Below are 19,985 nucleotides of genomic sequence, written 5' to 3'. Positions count from 1 at the left end.
ATAAGGTTTCCTGGAGGTTGCAAGTCATTGGTCTCACTTGAATGTTCCACCCACAGCAAGGAAAGAAAAACACAAACACATCCCGGCGGTAACAGGGAAACATTCTCTCTTTTCTCTTCTCTGTTTACTCCAAAAACCTTTCCCATTAAATACTTCATGTTTGCATGTTTGTGTCCAGAGAACTTTAGGTGTCGCCATTTGGAGAACGTGGAGCAAAGACGGAATGAGGAACAGGATGTTCCTTGAAGACAACTATTCATGAGGCAACAGGTTAGAAGCTGCAAAGAAATAATGAATTATAAGAATGTTCAATGTGTATTTTAAATTGATGGCTTTTTAAATCCTTCATTCTCAATGAGGGATTTTTTTAAATTAAGCAATTCATAACTCAAACACAGCTGTCAATCAGCCTCAGTCGAAATCAGCAGAGGCTCTGTGGTTCGTGCGACCTCCTGGCAGTCGCCCTGTGGGGATTTTGTTGTGTAAGAGGCTGGTATAATGAAGTCATTTTAGTAAGAGTCAAAACACGACTCGCTCAGAGTTGTACAAAAAAGTCGTCATTAGAAACAGAAATGAGACAGGAAAATTGATGGAGAAAAATAGCACAGTTACTTTGGAGATTTGGAGGAAGTGAAATGAGCAAAGAATATGTTTAGAAATTAGAATTTAAGGTCGCTGGAGAATTAACTGGAACAATCTGTTACATCCACGTATTTAGATTTTAATGCATTGATTAATATTCATTCCTCACTAACATTGAACAAAACAGAATATCTTCCTATTGTTTGTTCCCACCACTGAGCTTGTAATAATGACCCGCATGTCACATTTTCTTTATTCATCCTTCTGAAGGACATTAGAGCTGTTTCCTCGTCTCGGCTGTTGTGAATAACGCTGCAGTGAATGTGTGGCTGCTAGTGTATCTTCGAGACACTGATTTCATTTCCTTTGGAAATATATCCAGAAGTGAGATTGTGGGTCCTATGGCAGTTATATTTTTAATTTCTTGAGGAACCTCCATACTGTTTTCCATAGTGGCTGCACCAGTTTACATCCACGCCAAGAGTGTAAAGGTTCCCTCTTCTCCACATCCTCGCCAACACTTGTCACCTCTTGTCTTTTTGATGATGGTCCTTCTAACAGATGTGAGGTGACATCTCTCTGTGGTTTTGATTTGCATTTCCCTATGATTAGTGATGTTGAGCATCTTTCCACGTACCTGTTGGCAATTTGCATCTCTTCTTTGGAAAAATGTCTTACACAGATCTGTTGCACATTTTCTAATTGAGTTATTTGTTTTCTTGCTATTGAGTTGTAGGATTTTCTTATATATTTTGGATATTGACATCTTATTGGATATACGGTTTGCAAATATTTTCTCCCATTCATTAGGTTTATTTTCATTTTGTTGATGGTTCCCTTTGCTATGTAGAAACTTTTTAGTCCCACTTGTTCATTTTTGCTTTTGTTACCTGTGCTTTTGGTGTCATATCCAAAAAATCATTTCCAAGACCAATGTCAAGGAGCTTTTGCCTTATGTTTCCTTCTAGGAGTTTTATAATTTCAGGTCTTAAATTTAAGTCTTTAATACATTTTGAGTTGATTTGGTGTGTGTTGTAAGAGCCAATTTCATTCTTTTGCATGTGGATATCCCGTTTCCCCAGCACCCTGTATTGAAGAGACTGTCCTTTTCCCATTGTGTGTTCTTGACGGTCAATTCCTTCTTGAAGTACATCCTGTTATAGTTCTTTGAGGGGTTATTAGTGAGGGTTAAATTAAGTGTCTGAAAATGTGTTTAGCTTACAATCACTCTTGAATGATAACTTAGTTGGGCACAAGATTGTAGGATGGCATTTCTTCCTTCATAACTTACAAGACATCCTGATGTTGCCTTCTGGCCTCTACTCTGCTAATGAGAATTCTACTTTTAGCCTATGTATCACCTCTTCATAAATAATCTGTCTTTATTCTCTGGTTCCACTTACAGTTTTCTCCTAGCCTTGGCTATTCTGGAATATCCCTACAATATTCTTAGGCATAGATTTGTTTTCGTGTAATCTTGCTCAGGACTTGACGTGATCCTTTAATCATGTCTTTCTTCATTCTGGAAAACTTGCTGTCATTCTCGATTCCCTCCTTAAATTCTCGTTTGATGTTTACAGAACCTCTTACGGTATCCTCTGTGTCTCTCAGCTTCTCTTTGAACTCCCATCCTCTGTGTCTCTGCTTTACATTCTGTAAGATCTCCTTGGAGCTTCCTTCCAAATTATGTAATTCTCTTTTTGGTTGTATCTAGAATAAAGTTTATATTTACATTCAATTTTTCTACAAATGAGTGTATATTTTCTTTCTAAAATATCTTTCTTATCCTTTCTTTTTTTGTCACCTATTTATGCCATGGGAATTTTATTCCTTTAAATCCCTCTGAATTCTTCTTGTCCTTATTTTTAAGTCTCTTTTAGGTTGTTGTAGCATTTCTAAAATTTGTGGAAAAAACATCCTATTATTTCCTTTGCTCTCTCTCTTTCTTAGTGGCTCATTTCCTTCTGATCTTTGTCATTCATTTTTATTGTTTCAAGTTCATTATGAGTTTAGCTTTGGTTAGTCCTCTGACCTCATGTTTATAAAAGTATGCCTACAGGTATTTACATTGGACTCTTCTGGGGTCCTGCAGGTTGGACCAGCTCTTTACTAGTTGTTTTGATCACTTTTTGGTTTCCGACCTAAGGTTCATATTGATAATGTGAATTTGGATTCCACTCCAGCATGTGGTGCAGGTGTGGGATCCCAATTTTCTTTTGGATTATGCTTCTATCTAGAACCTGAAGCTTATGGCTTCAGTATTCCCCCAGGAGGATAAAGTTTCTCTAAGGTAAGTTTTATTGCTGGACTAGCCCTCTTGAAATACTGTTCTCTGCTGGTTGACTCCATTTCAGGTCAATATGAGCACAAGGCCCACGTTCCTCTCCTTGGTATTAGAACCCCAGCCCAGTCTCCAGTCCAAATTCACGTCTGGTAACCCACATCCTGTTTTGGATTCAACTTCTGTTCACCACTCTGTGAGTTTCCTCCTCCTTTCTGACAACTGCCAACCTCTCTCTCTCTGTCAGGATTATTTATTTTATATTTCTTATTATATTTCACTCAGAATGCTTATAATTTGAATTGGGGAGAAATGGATTTTTCAATTATAGCTCAGCTGACATACTGACAAATAAATGATTCAAGACTCATGATAGTGCTTAGTTACAAATGCATCTAACTATGAACTAGTTAAAAATATATACCTAACTGCAAAAATAGGATGGAATAGAATTACAGTGCAGTGTGAAACATTCTCTCATTGTGATTTTAATTTGCATTTCCTCAGTGACCAAGGATGTTGTGCAAATTTTCATGTACTCACAGGTTATTTGCATTTCTTCCTCTATAAAGTATCTGTTCAAACATTGTATTGGGTTTTTTGATCTGCAAAAATTCTTCATATATTGTGGATACAAGTACTGTGTCAGTTACCATATTGAGATGTTTCCTTACTGTGAATATTGTGAATATTTTGACTGTAGCTAATGTTTCCTCAGTGACTCACAGTGCCAAGCACTTTTGCTGTGTTCGTTGGTCGTCTGTATATCTTCTTGTTTGAAGTGTTTGTTCGAGTCTTCTGCACATTTTTAATTAAATTGTGTCTTTGTTATGGAGTTGTAGGCTATTTATGCAGTCTGAATGAGGGGTTTTGGTCAAATATATGTATAAGAATATCTTCCCCACTCTTTTTCTTCCCTACTGATTTTCTTAAAGTGTGTTTTGATCGGATTGAAGTCTTTTAAAAAATTTGTGGGACTTCAGAAGCTATAGCTTTCCCTCAAAACATTCTGTTTATCTGCATCCCACACATTTTTATATGTTGTGTTTTCATTATTTTTAAGTTAGAAATACTTCCTAATTTCCTGTGTTTTCTCCTTTCATCCATGAGTTATTTAGAAATATAATGTTTAATTTTCATATATTTTGGATAACTTGTTAACAATAATTTTTAATTTCATTTCATATGTAAAGAACATACAGTGTATGAATCTAATCATTTCACATTTCCCGAGACTGGTTTACAGCGTGTCTGAGTGAACATTTCACATCCCGTTGACGAGAGCCTGTTTCCTGCACTAGTTAACTGGAACATTCTGTAGGGTTAATTAGGTCAAGTTGGTTGATTGTATGGTTCAGGTTTTCTTAGTGATTCTTTGTCCAACTGTTCTCTCAATTGCTGAGATGACAGTGAAGTCTTCAATTCAAGCAGTGGATTTGTGGGTTCGTCCTCTAATTCAACCAAGCTTTGCTTTGTGTAATTTGTGATTTTGTGTAAGACACATACCTTCTTACAATTATTACATCTTCTTGGCACATTGATGTGCCACTGTGAAACCGCCTTTTTGGCTCTGATGGCGTTTGCTGGTCTTACCTCGTCTGCGGCTGATATACCCACTACAGCTCCTTGATAATTAGGATTTGTAAAGTATATTTTCCATTCTTTTACTTTGAAGTTATCTGCGTTTCCCTGTCAACAGTGTGACTCTTCTTAAAATAATGCAGTTGGAGTTTGTTTGTTTTTTCACTTTCACAGTCTCTGTTTATAATTGTGATTAGTTTATTTACATATAATTTAATTATGATATGCTTGGGTTTCAGTCTACCACCTGGTTCTTTGTTTTCCATTTCTCTCATCTCTTTTTCCCGCTTTTCCTCTTTCCCTGCCTCCTTTGGGATTATTTCAGGTTTTTAAAATTATATTTTGGGTATTTATTCTGTTCCCTGTTTGTTTGTTTTTAACACCTCTGTGTTTTATTTACTTTTCTTTTTAGAAGATCCTCTAGCAATTATAATATGCATATTTAAATTATCATGGTACACACGTATTATGACACTTTACACATGAGGCCTTGCCTTGTGGCCTCCAATCTCTCGTGCTGTTGTTGTCATAGATTTTATTTCTACACATGTCGTAATTCCCAGAAGATACTGTATAATTTTTACTTTAAACATTCAGTTGCCTTTTATAAATACCAGAAAAGAACAAAAAGCCATTTCCCCCTGACATAGTTATGATTTTTGGCGCTCTTGAATCTTTTCTGCAGGCCTGATTTTTATAATTTTCCTTCAGCCTGGGGAACCGCCTTGAGCATCGACTATGATTTACATCTGATGGCAACATGTTCTCTGTCTCTTGTTGTCTGAACGTGTGCTTTTCTCACCTCACTTCGAAGGCTGTTTCAGCTGGTGAAGAATCCTGGTTTGACGCCTGTTGCTCTCAACGATTTAAAGCCTTTTCTCCAACGCCTGCGGCCTCTGTGCTCCGAGGGGAAAGGCTGTGGGAGGCTGTCCATCGGCTCGATGGGGAGAGAGGAGGAACCATCCTTGATTTAGTCTCGTGCTCCCTGGCACGCAGTTCAGGTCTGTAAACGTGGAAGGCTCCGCACCACAGGTTACCTGTGGGTGTCATCTCTCTGCAGTTAAATGGCGTCACCTCGTGTTAGAGATAAGCCCAGAGGCCTTGCAGCTCCAGGCGGAAAGCAGCTTGTGGGAGCGACACCAGCCCACTGTCTGAACCAGGGGTTCTCAGGCACACTGGGGCCTGGGCCCCTACAGACGAGCATCCTCAAGCAGGTGCCATGTGCGTTAAGGAGCGCAGGTCCTAAGATGTCTGAGTGGTTTTCTACAATCTCCACTGTACTTGGTGCCCCAGGACTGTGTACAGAGAATGATGTAAATGCCTGCTCCTCCTGAGGAGGGTGAGCTTCGTCCCAAACCTCTGACCCAGATGCGTCTCATGGGACGTGGTGTGTTGACTCTCAGCTCTAAGGGGTGATTTTAAATTGTTACCCTTTTCCTTAGGATCTAGACTCGAGGCTGGCCCTCAACGCTGGCACCGTGTCTCCTGTCTGAGGGCTGGCGGGATCTCCATTTGGAGTCCAGAGGAAGCTTCCGGACGGGGCCCACTGGAACAGAAAGTGAAAACAAAAGAAAGAAGGAGCGCTCCTCCTCGCCTCCTTTTCTCTCATTCTACCCAAACCTCCCGGGTGTGTGCGAGCTGTGTCAGGGCTCCTTTGGGGTTGAAATATGTGCGCAACAGTTGGTAATTATAATCTAAAAATGGGTAATTATAGTAATAGCTACATCAAACTGAAGAATCCATTTGCGTACATTAATTTATTTGCTCCTCAACGCCCTTACTCACGAAGCAGGTGTCACAGAGCAAGTTTTCAATCCTAGATCCTTCTTATTCATAAAACTGTGTTGTTTCACAGATTCCCTTCTACCTGACACACAAGTCGTGATTAATCTAGATTCAGTATTGACAAAGTACTCTTTTTCACCTTTCTTACCTCCTTCATTTTCTTCATTCACTTTACTTGGAGGTCAGAGCAAAGGCAGGATGGGAGGGACAAGCTGTGTTGGTCTCGTCCACACCGCATCCTGCAGAGGCTGCACTTGGCTCTGCCTCACCCCTCATCCTCTTCCTTTTTGGGGAAATCCCCAAACACACAATTCTCCTATGAGCTAAGTTGAACTTAGGGGTCTGAGCTGAGCTGGCACTACACAACTTCAGTCTACAAACTAAATCTCAGTTGGCTAGAGTTTCCTTGGGGCACACCTGTATTCTCCTCAGGAAAGTTCTTTTTGTGCCAAAAACACGGTCGCACAATCACATTTTCTTGAAGACACAGCTGCTAAGTGACTAAGAATCTAACTTCAAACTATGTTTTGCGATGTTTTTCACTATTGAAGTTGACCAGGGCAGAGGGTGGGGCGTGGGGTTGCAGGCATCAGTCAAGAGCAAGAAGTGGAGCCAGCGGACACGATGGTGTTTACAACGACGTGCCTGCCCTCCTGCTGCCACACTCTTTCTTTTAGGGAACTGACGTCCTGGTCTGGGGTCGGGCCCTGGTGCCCACAGGGAGGCAAAGCTCCTCCTGGGTCAGAGAAGAGCCAGCGCCTGGCGGGAGGTGCCAGGTCAAAGGAGGAGACGTCCCGCTCATCTGCGGGCAGAGGCCTCTGGAGGGATCCTGCCCAGAGGAAGTGGGGGCAGGACAAAAGCTGCAAGATGGACAGGGAGGGTTGTCATGGTGGGGGAGGCGCAGGGCCAGTGCCGCTGACCTGGCGGGGCCCTGACCTGGCTCCTGCGGGTACGAGGTGGGAGCCAGGCAGCCAGCTGACAGCTCCCAGCACCCGCTCATGTGAACCAGGAGACTCGCTACTCAGTGGGGTCCAGCCGAGTCACCGTGAGGGGAGAAGAGCAAGTGCAAAGCCACACGTGTGCACACTGCTCCTCTGCTGTTGTTTACGCATTTGTGTGTGCACAGATACCTCGTAGTTATTCTCTGAGTCCTGCAGTGTTGAACTCACTGTGATAAAGCAAGAAGATCCATAAGTGCTTCACCCACAACTGTGTGTGGTTTCCTTTGTTCTTAAGAAACTGTCTCATATTTGCACCTATTATGCTTACTAGTCACTAATTAACCAAACAGCACTGAGCGCTGAGCACCTCAAGGTCTGGCTCCTGGGGTCTCACCTCACGCAGCCCGAGTTCTCTGTTCTTTCATCCCTGTTTCCAGATGAGGAAGTGGCTTCAATGTTACGTGACTGCCCGTGGTCACTCTGAGAGAGGAGAAGGCAGGGCTCAGAAACGGGACCTGTCACACCCCAAACTCAGTACTGTAACCACAATTATTAAAAATCCTAAAAGTAAAAGTCACATAGAGAAAACTTCTACGGAATTCCCCTAGTGTGGAGCAAGTTCTAGTAAGACTTCATCCACTTGCTGTGACCACCTCTGTCCGAACCTGCCGCAGTCTACATCAAGAGAGCAACTGTAAGGTGCAAATGGGCCCACAAGCTTACAAGGAAGAGGTTAAAATCTGCTAGGAGGGACTGAGTCTCTTGATCCAGGGAAGCAGAGACATTCGCCACAGCATCTGTGTAACCTACACAGCTCCTACCACGTGCCAGCCACCACCATTCTGTGCCTTGGAAATTTTGCATTCAGAATGTGCAAGAAAAGTTCCCCAGACTATTACTGATTGAATCAGCACTCTCAAAACATCCAGCCCTCTCTTTCTGCCCCTGAGAGGCACTGAGACATGAGGCCAAATTGAAAAGATCAATGAAAAATCGAAAACCCCATCCTCAGATGCAATCCCTGCCAATTATTGTAAGTGACACACAGATCGTTCAGTTTCGATATAAATGGTCAATGGGAAGCGATTTCAGAAGCATGTAATTGAGCCATTATTTCCTTTTCAATGATGTTCAAGGATGACCAAGAGAAATAAGCCCAACAGGAGACAAAAAGGGGCTTGGTTCCGTTGGCCCCTTTGAGGAGGCTGCCAAGTGAGGATATAGGTCTGAGCGGCGGTCCCCACAGGCATCCTGAAGACAAGAACGCTGCGTCTTCTAAAGACGCCTTTGATAACAGCTCACACAGAATAAAATCAGTGACACTTCGGGAGGGATGAACCGTACCTTGAGTGATTCACTAAGGAAAGACCTGGTGAGCGTCACCACTCTGCTAAGCGCCAAAGGAGAGTCCAAGATGAACGTGACATTACTGCTGCTCCCGTGGAATTTACGGTCGTGCTGGGGACTTAATCCACGTACTCCAACAAGACCGTGCAAGCTGAAATGCAGCCTGCGCCCCAGCGAGTGCGGAGCACCCTGGGAAGTGGAACGAAGCTCTCCAGGAGCCGAGTGAGGCTGTGAGGAGGCGGCAGCTGTGCTGACCCGGGGCTGTCTCAGCCGTGGCCGGACCTGCCCGAGAGGGCTGGACGTGGGAGCCCCGCTCCACCAGGCACATGCTGCCTGTCCTCAGGTAAATTACAGACTTCTCTGGCTTTCTCGTTTATAAATGTAGCCAAGAGAAGTCCTCATTTAATGCGGATGATTTGAGCAATACCTTCATTGAGGTATTATTTAAAAATGTTTGGTACAACATAAAGTATATAAAAGTAAGCAGAAATGTCAGCTTAAAGAAACAAATACACAGGAGAAGTTGAAGAAGAGGCTCGTTTAGTGGAGGATCTTGGCTACTGACTCCAGAGTGTGGACGTCACTCAGCGGGCAGCAGCGAGTTGGTGAAAATTTATAATGAAAGGAGCTACGTGATGTAGGCTGTCACGAGAACTGACCTGGAATCCGTGTGAGGGATCAGCAGGTCCACTTACAAGTCCAGTGGGGAGAGACCCGTCTCGGTTAGGGTGACGGCAGTGAGGACAAAGGATAGGATGAGGTCTGGTCCACCGAGAGTTGTCCTTTGTGAACCGAAGGCAGGCTGCTGGCACGACTGAGCCAGGAGACTCACGCGCGACGTCGCTGTCGGATCAGCCTGTGTCTGGACCGAAAGTGTGGTTCTCCCTCCCGGCCCCACCCTCACCTGGTGATTTAGGGAGTCGGTTCTTCATCCTTAACCTCTGCCTGGGGCAGCCAGGCCTCCACTTCTCTTCAGCTGCGGGGGCATGGAACAGCCACAGAGGAGGCTGAGGGCATCGTCAGGGCTGTCGGGGCAGTCGGTGACTCCTGCTGGAGGGGATGTGTCTCAGGACCTCGAATCTGTTCTAAGGAACATTCCATTGTCTGCAGTTCCGTGTTCTCCTGGCTCGGTTTAGCAAACTGTTCTTATTTTATTATACGGTCTTTAATCTCAGACAATTTAAAACATGCCATTTGCCAGGGCTGAGGGGTTTCATCTCCTTAGGTTAGATTAAACAACACAATCAATAAGCCGTTATTCAGAAAAAATGGAAAATGTAGATAACAATAAAGGCACAAAATAACCTGACCCCCGACACGGAGAGAGAGTGCCATCTTACTTTTGCCCGCGTTCGTCTGCACGAAGTCGTCACTGGGGAAGGGTCAGCAGCCCCAGAATCTGACCTCCCGCCCTTCCCTCCGAACACTCCCCCAGTCCTTCTTGCTGCCTCAACTTAACTTCCCCCTAGGACTTACCCACGTCTAATGCACCACATGTTTTAATTACTCATCAGTATCTAATAGCCACGAGGGCAGAGATTTATATCTGTTTTATTCGCTCTAACATCCCTCATACTTAACTCAGGGCCAGCACATCATAGGTAGTAAATATTTGCTGAATGGGTGAGTAAAATGCAGGAATTGCTCAGAACACTCTGACGGTAACACCAGCCTTTTACCTGTTACAGCTTTCTAGTACTTTCTAGTACTTGGTAACATCTGGTAAGAAGTCATCTACATTCTTTCTTTCCTCCCAGAAGAGCTCACTATTTTCTGTGTTGATTCAACCCGAATCACTTCTGCTTTGGATCCTAATCAGACAGAATTATATAGAAACTGCTCAGGGAGTCGCCTCGCTCACAGAGAAAGTGCTACCTGTGTCCCAACACCATGTGGATCCTGATGGTAAATTAATCACATTCGGAGGCCTTTGGACTGAGGGGCCCCAATGCCCTGGCACCCGCGTCAGCCAGCCCAGAGCTGAGCCTGGAAACGCCTCAAGGTTACGACATGGAAACCCAAGGACAATCCATCACACAGCCCACCAGGCTGGTAGGACACGTAGCAGGAGTAACTTAGCATGAGTAAGCGCAAAACATCTCAACTGGTCTTAGGCGGCTGTTAGAGAAGTGAATTATACCTGTGGCATTTTGTTCAACTTTAGGCAACAAGTTTTAAAAGGGGAATGTACAACTGGAACATGTACTAAAGAAAACAGGACGAAGAGCATCTTCAGCATCTTGTCCTTAGAAGACCACTGAAGGAACTGGATTGTTTCGCTTTGAAGCAAAAATAAAACCAAAGGGGCAAAGTGGGGGCGCAGTCAGAGAGAGAGAATCATTTACAAATATATACAGGGTGTCGGCTAGAAGGCGGACTAAACTATGAAACAACAGAACCCAAGGGGGGAAGTTAGAGATGACCAATTTTAGCTCAGAATTGTTCAAAGATGGCTCGAGCTGCCTCCCGGGGGACGAGTCGAAGCTGGATGTTCAGAAGAGTGGAAAGTCCCGGAAAATTCTCCAAATTCTACAAACCACAGACATACAGATTTTGGCCATCTAACTAAAAGTTCTATTATGTACAAAGAATACTCCTTAAAAATACGAAAGTAGAAAATTAATGCCAAAAGAGAAAATATGAAAAATCTTCCTTACCATTACTCCCGCTGGGAACTACATGTTGTGTAGACATTTTAGGTGGGCTAGCAAGCACAGTGTGCCGAAAACGCTCTTCTAAAGAAGCGCATTGGTTGGAATTAGCTGCACAGAATTTAGGAATACAGCCTTTGGGCTGAAAATTCAGTCTGGAGCAAATCTGGCTGAGCTTCACTTTGGGTTCTGCTTTGCTTTTCACATCCGTTAAGGCAGATAATTGTATACGTAAACACCTCTTTCAACGACCTTGCAAGAATCACCAGTGGGCACTTGAATTCTGTGCTTTCTCACGTTGGATGGGTACATGGGACAATCACAGCAGAGAAGCACACCTCCCTCTCATCCCGCGCTCGCGGTCAAAGGCCAAGGCTGCCCCTTTCATCGCTTGCTCTGCCTAGCGGCGTGGACAGCCCATGGTTCTGAGGCTCCCAGCACAGAGCTGCCAAATGCTGCGCAACTCCATGACTCATAGACTTTTGCTACATCTGGGCGACCTGCATAAGTGGAGGCCAAATGTACTTTCATTCCTCTAGAAATGGAAAACAGGGCTGGCTCAAGATCATGTTCTTTGAGACTGAAGACAACTGGATAGATTTTGATGCTTAGATGCTGTGAATAATTCTGTGGACAGAATCAGCATAATTGAGAGCAGATGTGGACTGAGCACATGGCATTATCTTACAGTCACCCCAGCTTTCCCCCTTTCCATATCTGCCTTTGCCAAACCATGTGACACCCAAAGCACGTCCAGACTCTTCCCCATTTTAGGAGCTCATCCTTGAGTCCGCGGCTTCCCGGCGCCACTGCACTTGAAAATTCCTTCTTTGCAGACTTGTGGACCCTCAGGGCACGGTTGGCTGGGGGAGGTACCACCCAAAGACACCCCCACTGCCTGAGGGGGCCCAGACCCTGTCCTGCCACGGCTGGTGGCCACTTTGCCTGCTTGCGGTCCAGAGCATTTGGCCTCTTGCCCACATGCTATGGCTGCTCCAAAATAACACTGTTTCTCCAAGAACAGAATAAAACCAAATAATTGTTGTGTTCTAGCTGTTGTTCTCAAAGTCTGTTTTCCACAGCAGTAGCACAACACCTGGCCTACTCACAATTTATTTTGCAAAATACAAGTCTCCATTTCTGTGCATCTGTGCCAGGGCTAGGTCACTCCACTGCTTTCGGAGACTGGATATCTTCTAGAGAGCAGCTTGCCGGCTTCAGAGACCTGGGGACGGCCGGATGAGTGGGAGCCATCCCACCAAACACTCTCGTTCCAGTTACTCAGCGGGGTTTTTCACAGCAAATCTTTTCTTGTTTTTGTTTTTTGTATTTTTTTTTTACCGTAGAATCCCTTATTAACATACAAATTCATTTTGAAGGTGCTGAATCCTGTCGTCTAAGACAGTTTTTCGAAGAACAGCCATAGGGAAGTCTGTGGGGCTGGAAGGGAGGAAAGTGTTTGGGCTGGAACTGTCAGGAATTGACAGTTTTTCTGAGAGCAAAGTGCCGTCCGGTTCTGTGTCAGTCCCGCAAATATTCGACCTGCAGGATGCAGCCTGGCCTTCTGGGGTCTTTTGTTCTGCAGTGAGAGACAAGAACATCCACAAACGATCAGAGTGACCTGTGGTCAGTGTTGGCAAAGCACCAGCGGCCTTGCTTCCTGAGGGTGGGTTCGGGCCACGCAGGCTGGACCTGGAAGGACGGCTGGGAATTTGCCAGGAGCAGAGAGAGCTAAGCACTTCAGGACGGATAGCAGCAGCACAGAGACCCGGGGATTTACGAAAGTGCGGTGCCCTTGAGGGAGTGCGAGCAGCTCGGAGTCCAGCGAGCAAGTCGGGTAGAGAGAGATGAGTCCACAAGATGGGAGCAGCTGGATGGGAAGAGTGGAGCATCCTGACGGGAGGTTTGGGAGGGTCCTGATGGGCATGGAGTCTGCTGTAAGGTTTCCATGTGGGAGGACTAAACCGATGTTGTGCTGTGTTCAGAAAGATCACTCTGAGAACAGAGAGGAGAACGGCAGTGTTTGTTTGTTTGTTTTGTTTTTACATTTTTGTCAGAGAGAAAGAGTTGGCACAGTCAGACATAAGAAATGAGAACGATTAGGAGGTTTGGCAGAAACAAAGGTAAGAAGCAAGGAGCCTCCCCAAGTCAACGTTAGTGGCGATGGGGGGAAGTTGTTTTTGTTTTGTTTGGTTGAAGGATGTTTCATCAGTGTGACTGATAATAACAGGTCACTTAGCCGACTTCACGCCTTTACTGAGAGTCTGTCTAGAGTGCAGACCTGTCCCTAAGAGTCACTTCAAGAAATGCGTCCAGTGCCTCCCGTGTCAGAAAGCGCAGCTGCAGGTGGCCTGGCAGCTCCTGTGTTGACCAAGGGGCATCGTGAGAACGCCTCCTGAAGCCGCAGCAGGAGGAGCAGAGGCCTCCCTCCGAGGCTGCTTCCAGTTAGTCACGAGAGCATCCGCACAGACTGAGGAAGCCGGGCTGGAGTCTGTCTTTCTCACTACACTCTCACCGCACGCTGCGTTCCAGCTTCCGTCCCTTATTTTGAGGAAGGACGGAGCTGTATTTGACTGCAGGTTTTGTACGTGACCCACTGGGGGCCCCTTGAGTTTCTGCCTTAATTTATCTGATTTGGCCAATGGTTTGGGTTGGAAAAAAAAGATGGTATGGTGAGAGCCTGAAAATGGTCATTTACTTTCACCTTAAGAAAACGGAGAGATACGAGTAAAGTTGCTTTTATTTCAACACAAATGTTTGATAAATAGAAATCTGAAGCTCTCCTTTAAAGTTCTGCATTCTTAAATTAGCAACGCCCAGCTGACACATAAAATTATACTTTCTGTTTTCTAAGTTTTTAGGAGTGAATAAATTGAGGGTTAGACAATATGAGTTAGAGGTATGAATATGATTGTAATTTACTACCAACAGCTTGTTAATCACCAGAAAGGTCCAGAGTTAACATATTTGGGAATGTTATTGGTATTGTCTTTTTTTTTTACTTTCTGTAAATTCAAAGTCAAAATTTCTTGTAACAAATGCAGCTTAACTGATTCAGCGTGAGTTATCATAAAAGGAGCGGGGTAACCGTGTACAACATCAAGGGCTAGCATTGGATTTGGACTCAAGCAGAGTCCCAGAGCAGCAACTGGCTGCTCCAAAAAGCCACATCTAAAAGGCAAGACTAAGTAAGACAGGTTTTGAAGCATCAGTGGATGGTTATCCAGCTAGTTGAGCAGAGGACAGAAGCCAGGCGGAAGTCACTTAGAAAATCGGGGACCTGCCATATCTCCACGTCCTTGGGCACTGAGCACGTAGGGAAGAGTACAGCAGTCTTCTTGTCCTTAAGGGTCTTGGGATCTGGAGCAGACACATCCAGGGTACCACAGAATCCCCAGAGGGTGCACTTCTCTCAGCCCACGAGAGCGAAGAGGACGGCTTCCAGGAAGGACAGCTCGACTCATCTCAGAGGGTGATCTGGATTATCCCATCAAGGAGAGAGGCACGTTGTGCCTCCAGGGCACCCCAGGCAGAAAAAGCGGTGCAGGTGAGCTTCAGGAGGCCCAACACCTCCTCCTTGGGAGGCAGTTGCCTTGCGCAGCCCACACACAAGGAGGGGGAGTCATGCCCCCCTCACTGAAGTCACAGCAGCTGCATAAGTTATTTGGAATTCTTCTGCATGGAAGACTTGTCCTCTTCTCCACTATTTATTTATTTATCCAGTCATTTACATCAGTATGGATTCATAGGTATTGTTTTATATTTGGGGCTATAATTCAATACTAATTTATTCAGTTTGTGCTCAAATTCTTCCAGCTTTGGCCACTGGCGCTCTTCAGTTGGCTCCTGTGCTCCCTTCACGTACCCCGATTGACGTATGGTTGGGTTTTGTTTGTTTTTGGCCACTTTACTTCCTGGAACTACAAGACGGTCCAGGCTCATCTTGTGTCTTTCCTTCCCTCGTCCTGGAATCAGCCATTTCTCCAAGGAGCGCTAGTTCCTTTGCCCAGAAAATGGCATGAGAAGCCAAGATCTGGGAGCTAGACCTGTGAGTTGCAACTGGGGTGTTGTTCCTCTTAGGCATCATCCGCTGACAGAGCAAAGAAATATGTGTATGTCTGCGACCCATGTGGAAATACTTTCATTATTTTTTATGTAACTATTTGTGTCTGTATGAAGCTAAACATGAGTTCATCCTGATGTCTCCAACTCTAATCCATCACCACCTGGATGGTTCCAGCCCTTTCCCGTGCTTATCTGGGAATTTCATGCAACAGTGAGGCACCTGGCTCCCGCCGCCCGTCTCCATTTGTGTAATTGTTCAATTGCCCTCCGTATGCGTCCTGGTGTTGGAATTATTGACTCAATCTCCTGTGAGACAGAACTCATCAACCATGCACGTGCTCATGCGGTTCCTTTGCCTTTGGTCTCACTGACGCCACACTTCCACGGTTCTCAGGGCAGCACTTTCCTGCCCCTCCCGTGAATTTGGTCCACATGTTTGCAACAGACGTAGGTTCTCCAGCCACAGCGTGAGTTTCTTCTTAGGATGCATTTCTTCCTTTTTTATGTTTGTGGTTCTGTGTATAAAAACTCAGCACCAGACATAAAGTTACATAGATTTTTCTCCTGTTTTTTCTCAAAGTTTTATAATCCTGCATCTTACATTTACATCCATGACCTATTTTGAATTAATTTTTGTGAAAGGTGTAATATCTGTGTCTAGATTCAGGGTTTTTAATGTTTTTTCTTATAGACATCCAATTGTTCCATCATGTTTTGTTGAAAAGATTATCTTTTCTTCATTGAATAGCTTTTGTTCTTTTATCAAAATAAGTTTATATTTATATGGGTCTATTTTTGGGCTCTCTGGTTTGTTCCATTGATCTATGTGTCTATTATTTTACCAACACCATTCTTTGTTGATTGTGTAGTGTGTCTGAGGTTTGGTAGTGTCAATCTTCCGACTTTGCTCTTTTTATTCAATGTTGTGTTGGCCGTTCTGGGCCTTCTGCCTCTCCGTGGAAAGCTGAGAATTAGTTTGTCAATATCCACAAAATAGGCTGGTGGAATTTTGACTGTGTTGTGTTGAATCCATATACACAGTTTCTCCCCATTGAGTATGATGTTAGATGTAGGTTTTTATAGATGTTCTCTGTCAAGTTAAAGGCATTCCTCTCTACCCTAGTTTGCTGAGCATTTTTATCATGAATACTAATAAATGCATCACGCAATATTATCAGATGACTTTTTTCTCTCTAGCCTGTTGATGTGGTGGATTATATCAATCGATTTTTGAATGTTGAACCAGTCTTGCATATCTGGAATAAATCCCCCTTGGTTGTAGTGTGTAATTCTTTTTATACATTATTAGATTCAATTTTCCAAAATTTTGTTGCAGATTTTTGCATCTGTGTTCATCAGAGATATTGGTTTGTGGTTTTCCTTTCATGCAATGTCTTTATTGGGTTTAGATGTTAGAGTAATGCTGGCCTCATAGCATGAGCCTTCCCTCCGCTTCTGTTTTCTATTCCTGGTTGTGGAGAATCTGTCCACAATCCAGAGCAGAGGAGCACACCTGCTAAGCCTCAAACCGACTGATGCTCCATTGGACAGAAGGCTCCCTACGGTGGGACCTGATGACCTGTGGCCCTGGGCACCTGAAATTTGGCTAGTGTAACTGGAAACCCAGATTTTAAATTTTAATTTGGTTAACTTAAATTTAAATAGCCACACTTGCCTGTGGTCATGATGTTAGACATCATATTAGTCCTTAGGTTAATTCCAGTTTAAAAAAAATATGATGCCAGTTATCTTATACTGAATGGGAAATATTAATACGAAGATGAGTCAATTATATTGGAAGAGTCACAAATATCCAGGGAAGCAGGCAGAAATAAACTAAGTTAGTAAAAATAGGGAAAGACATACAAGTTGATGAGACCTGGTGAAGAAAGAAAAAAAATGCAGTGGGAGAAAATGCGCACCTTACTGAGCTCACGAACTAAGACGGGAGGCCCCGCTGCCGGTGCATAGACGGCCTCACTCTGCCTTCCCTACTGAGACCCTACTGTCCTCACGTGTCAGTCGTTCACGTATCATAGTGACATAGTGAGGAAATTCACACGCAAAGGAAGCAGGTCTTGCCTGCAGGTGGGGTCCTCCGGCGTGAGTCTGGGGCTGATTCTGCACCAAAGCGTGAGACCACAACGTCAGAGAGGAGAATTATCTGCAGGGGCTCTGCGAGCTTCCGCATTTGGGAACGTGGCTGCCGCTGGGGACCTGCTGCGCATCTGGAGCTTTGGTTGCGGGCATGACGTGTACCAACTGTTGGCGCATCTGCAGAGCTGCTGGCATTGCTGCCAGCGAGCCCTGAGAGGCTGGTGCATGAACGACAACTCACCCCCCACTGTTTTTTTTTGCAAAAAGTTTATAAGGAAAAAAATAATCTTAACTTTCACAGGGAAAGAATTATCTAAGGTGTTGTTACATCCTATTGTTTAAAATCTGTCGCTGGGCCTGGGGACTCGGACAGGTGCACCTTGCTGAGACGTGAGCTCCAATTACTTTACGTTGGAGGCAGAGAGAAGCCATAGGGCCAGCGGCAGCTGCACCAGTAAAGCCGGGCTGGTGAAGCTCAGAAGTAAACAAGAAGCCGTTGCACACACATGCACGCACGAGCATGTGACTTTAAAAAGCTTCCACAGCATGCTTTTCTATTTTATCTTTATACAAGACTGAAAGACAGGTTAGAATTATTTAACATTTCCACTTTACATATGAGGAAACTGCAGCTCAAGGAATTTAAGAGACATGTTGAAAATCACCTAACTATTAACTAGAGTCCAGTCTGGAGCCCACAGCTCCTGACGTCGCTCCACGCTGCTCGCCCTGACCGCACGGCTTCATCTGGGAAGCTCTCCTGGCCTCAAGAGCCAGCAGCCCTGGATGCGCTGATGAGGACATTTGCTTCATCCTTTCCCGCAAACATCCAATGTTTGTTCCAAGGTTCTAGTTTTTTTCCACCACCCTGGCTCTGGGAGTAATTAGAAAATTTAATTTTAAAAGAGACACTCCCTGTCAGTAGGGGTCTTAGGAAACTGCTCTTAAAAAATCCACAAAAAACAAAAACTGGTAAATGAGAAACTTCTGCAATTTTTTTACTTAACTGTATAGTAATAGTTTAAGAATGCTGCATATTGCAGTAATTTAATTTGTGTTGCTGCCATTCTCTTGTCAAATTCAAAGGTAAGTTTTCTGTGAGTTCCCGACATGCGGTCATTGTGGACCAAACTCTGGAAGAGCCCCCCTGGACATACTTGCTGACGCCTCCTGTTATGTGTGCTGTTCACGTGCTTCAGGTGTGCTGACAAGCTCAGGAAAGTTGTGAACAGACAGGCGGCCCACCAGAGCACGTTGCTGAGCTCGTGGAGGATGCTCGTCTACCAGGAAACACGAGATTCATACCAGGATCCTGCACCTGCTCCCGCCAAGCCTGTGCTGCCCAAAAGGCGTGTCTCTCTTAGGAACACGTATCTTTCAATTATTGCTAAATGGGGTCAAAAGAAAACGAACTGAACAAAGAAAACCTTTACCTCGTGCATGAAGACGCCTGTGACACCATCGCAGACGCGCCCGCCATCCAGGGCAGAGCGACAGGCCACAGCACAGAGCACGCCATCTCACCATTTCTGTCCTTATCAGAGGGGTTTGCACTTCACTCGAGGGGGAAAAATGGTGTAGATTACAGTTTAGCCCCAGAACTGTGTGGACTGCTCACCGTCTGCTGCAACGCAGCCCACAGCATGTGGCTTCCAGGAGTCCGCAGCTGGCATGTGTCAGCTACACAGCGGCCCTCGCATATGGGGGGCTGGGAGCTGGTGGCAGGCTCGCTCGTGCACTTGCACAAAATCGGCCCGTGTCCAGAGGCTGCCCGGGGGCCCCCCGCCAGCGCCACACGTGATATTTACAGAAAGTGTCATAGAGTGGACTCCATGTGCCACCGCCAATCGAAGGGACCCACTTCACCTTGGTGGAGGCGAAGGGAGAGGGACCCACTGCGCCTTCTAGAAGCTGCCAGGCCACAGCGTGGGGTCAGAGGGCGAGCATGGAGGAGGGCGGGGCTCCACTTACCTCTGTTGCCTTTCCATGGTTCTCTGTCCCCCCACGGATATGAGAAAGCGTTTGGGAAGCAAGACATCCACCTGTCACCCTCCCCATTGCCACGGGTGCTCTGGTTCCCGCACTGCAGAGCTGGCTTCTGAAGGCCACAGCCCTGGTTTCTGCAGCGCCGAGAAGGACTGGATGAGTGACGTGTGAGGGTGCTGCTGCCTCAGGTCCTGACCAGGGACCAGCAGGAGAGGCGACGGCCCTGACATCAGGAGGAGGTGGGTGGCTGCTGCCCCGGGGACAGCGAGGAACATCCTGTCCTCGATGGTGAAGGAGCACGTGCAGCAGCCCTGGTGAGACATGCACGGTGAGCAGGTTTGGGTCCCTTGGGGACGGGCTGGGCCATACACTCAGGATCAGTGTGGGTGGCAGCTGAGGGCAAGGAACCCACAGCGGAAGGTGTGGCACTGAGAGTAGGGCAGCCACAGGGGCTGCAGAAGTGGAACCGGCCTTGTCTCGTACCCTCACTTAAGGGCAAGGTGCCCCAGAGCTTGTGTGAAGACGAGGGTCCGTCCAATGCACATTCCGGGCCGTGGGCGCACCCAGCCCTGCCTCAGGGGCCACCAGGGCCTCACCCACAGCTGTGCCTGGTGCGGCCTCCTTCCTGCAGCTCTGGACACGTCTCAAGGCCGAGTCGCTGTGGAGTCC

This window comes from Equus przewalskii, chromosome 14 (genome assembly GCF_037783145.1).
Source record: "Equus przewalskii isolate Varuska chromosome 14, EquPr2, whole genome shotgun sequence".
In the NCBI taxonomy this organism is placed as follows: domain Eukaryota; kingdom Metazoa; phylum Chordata; class Mammalia; order Perissodactyla; family Equidae; genus Equus; species Equus przewalskii.
Note: the sequence above shows the minus strand (reverse complement) of the source record.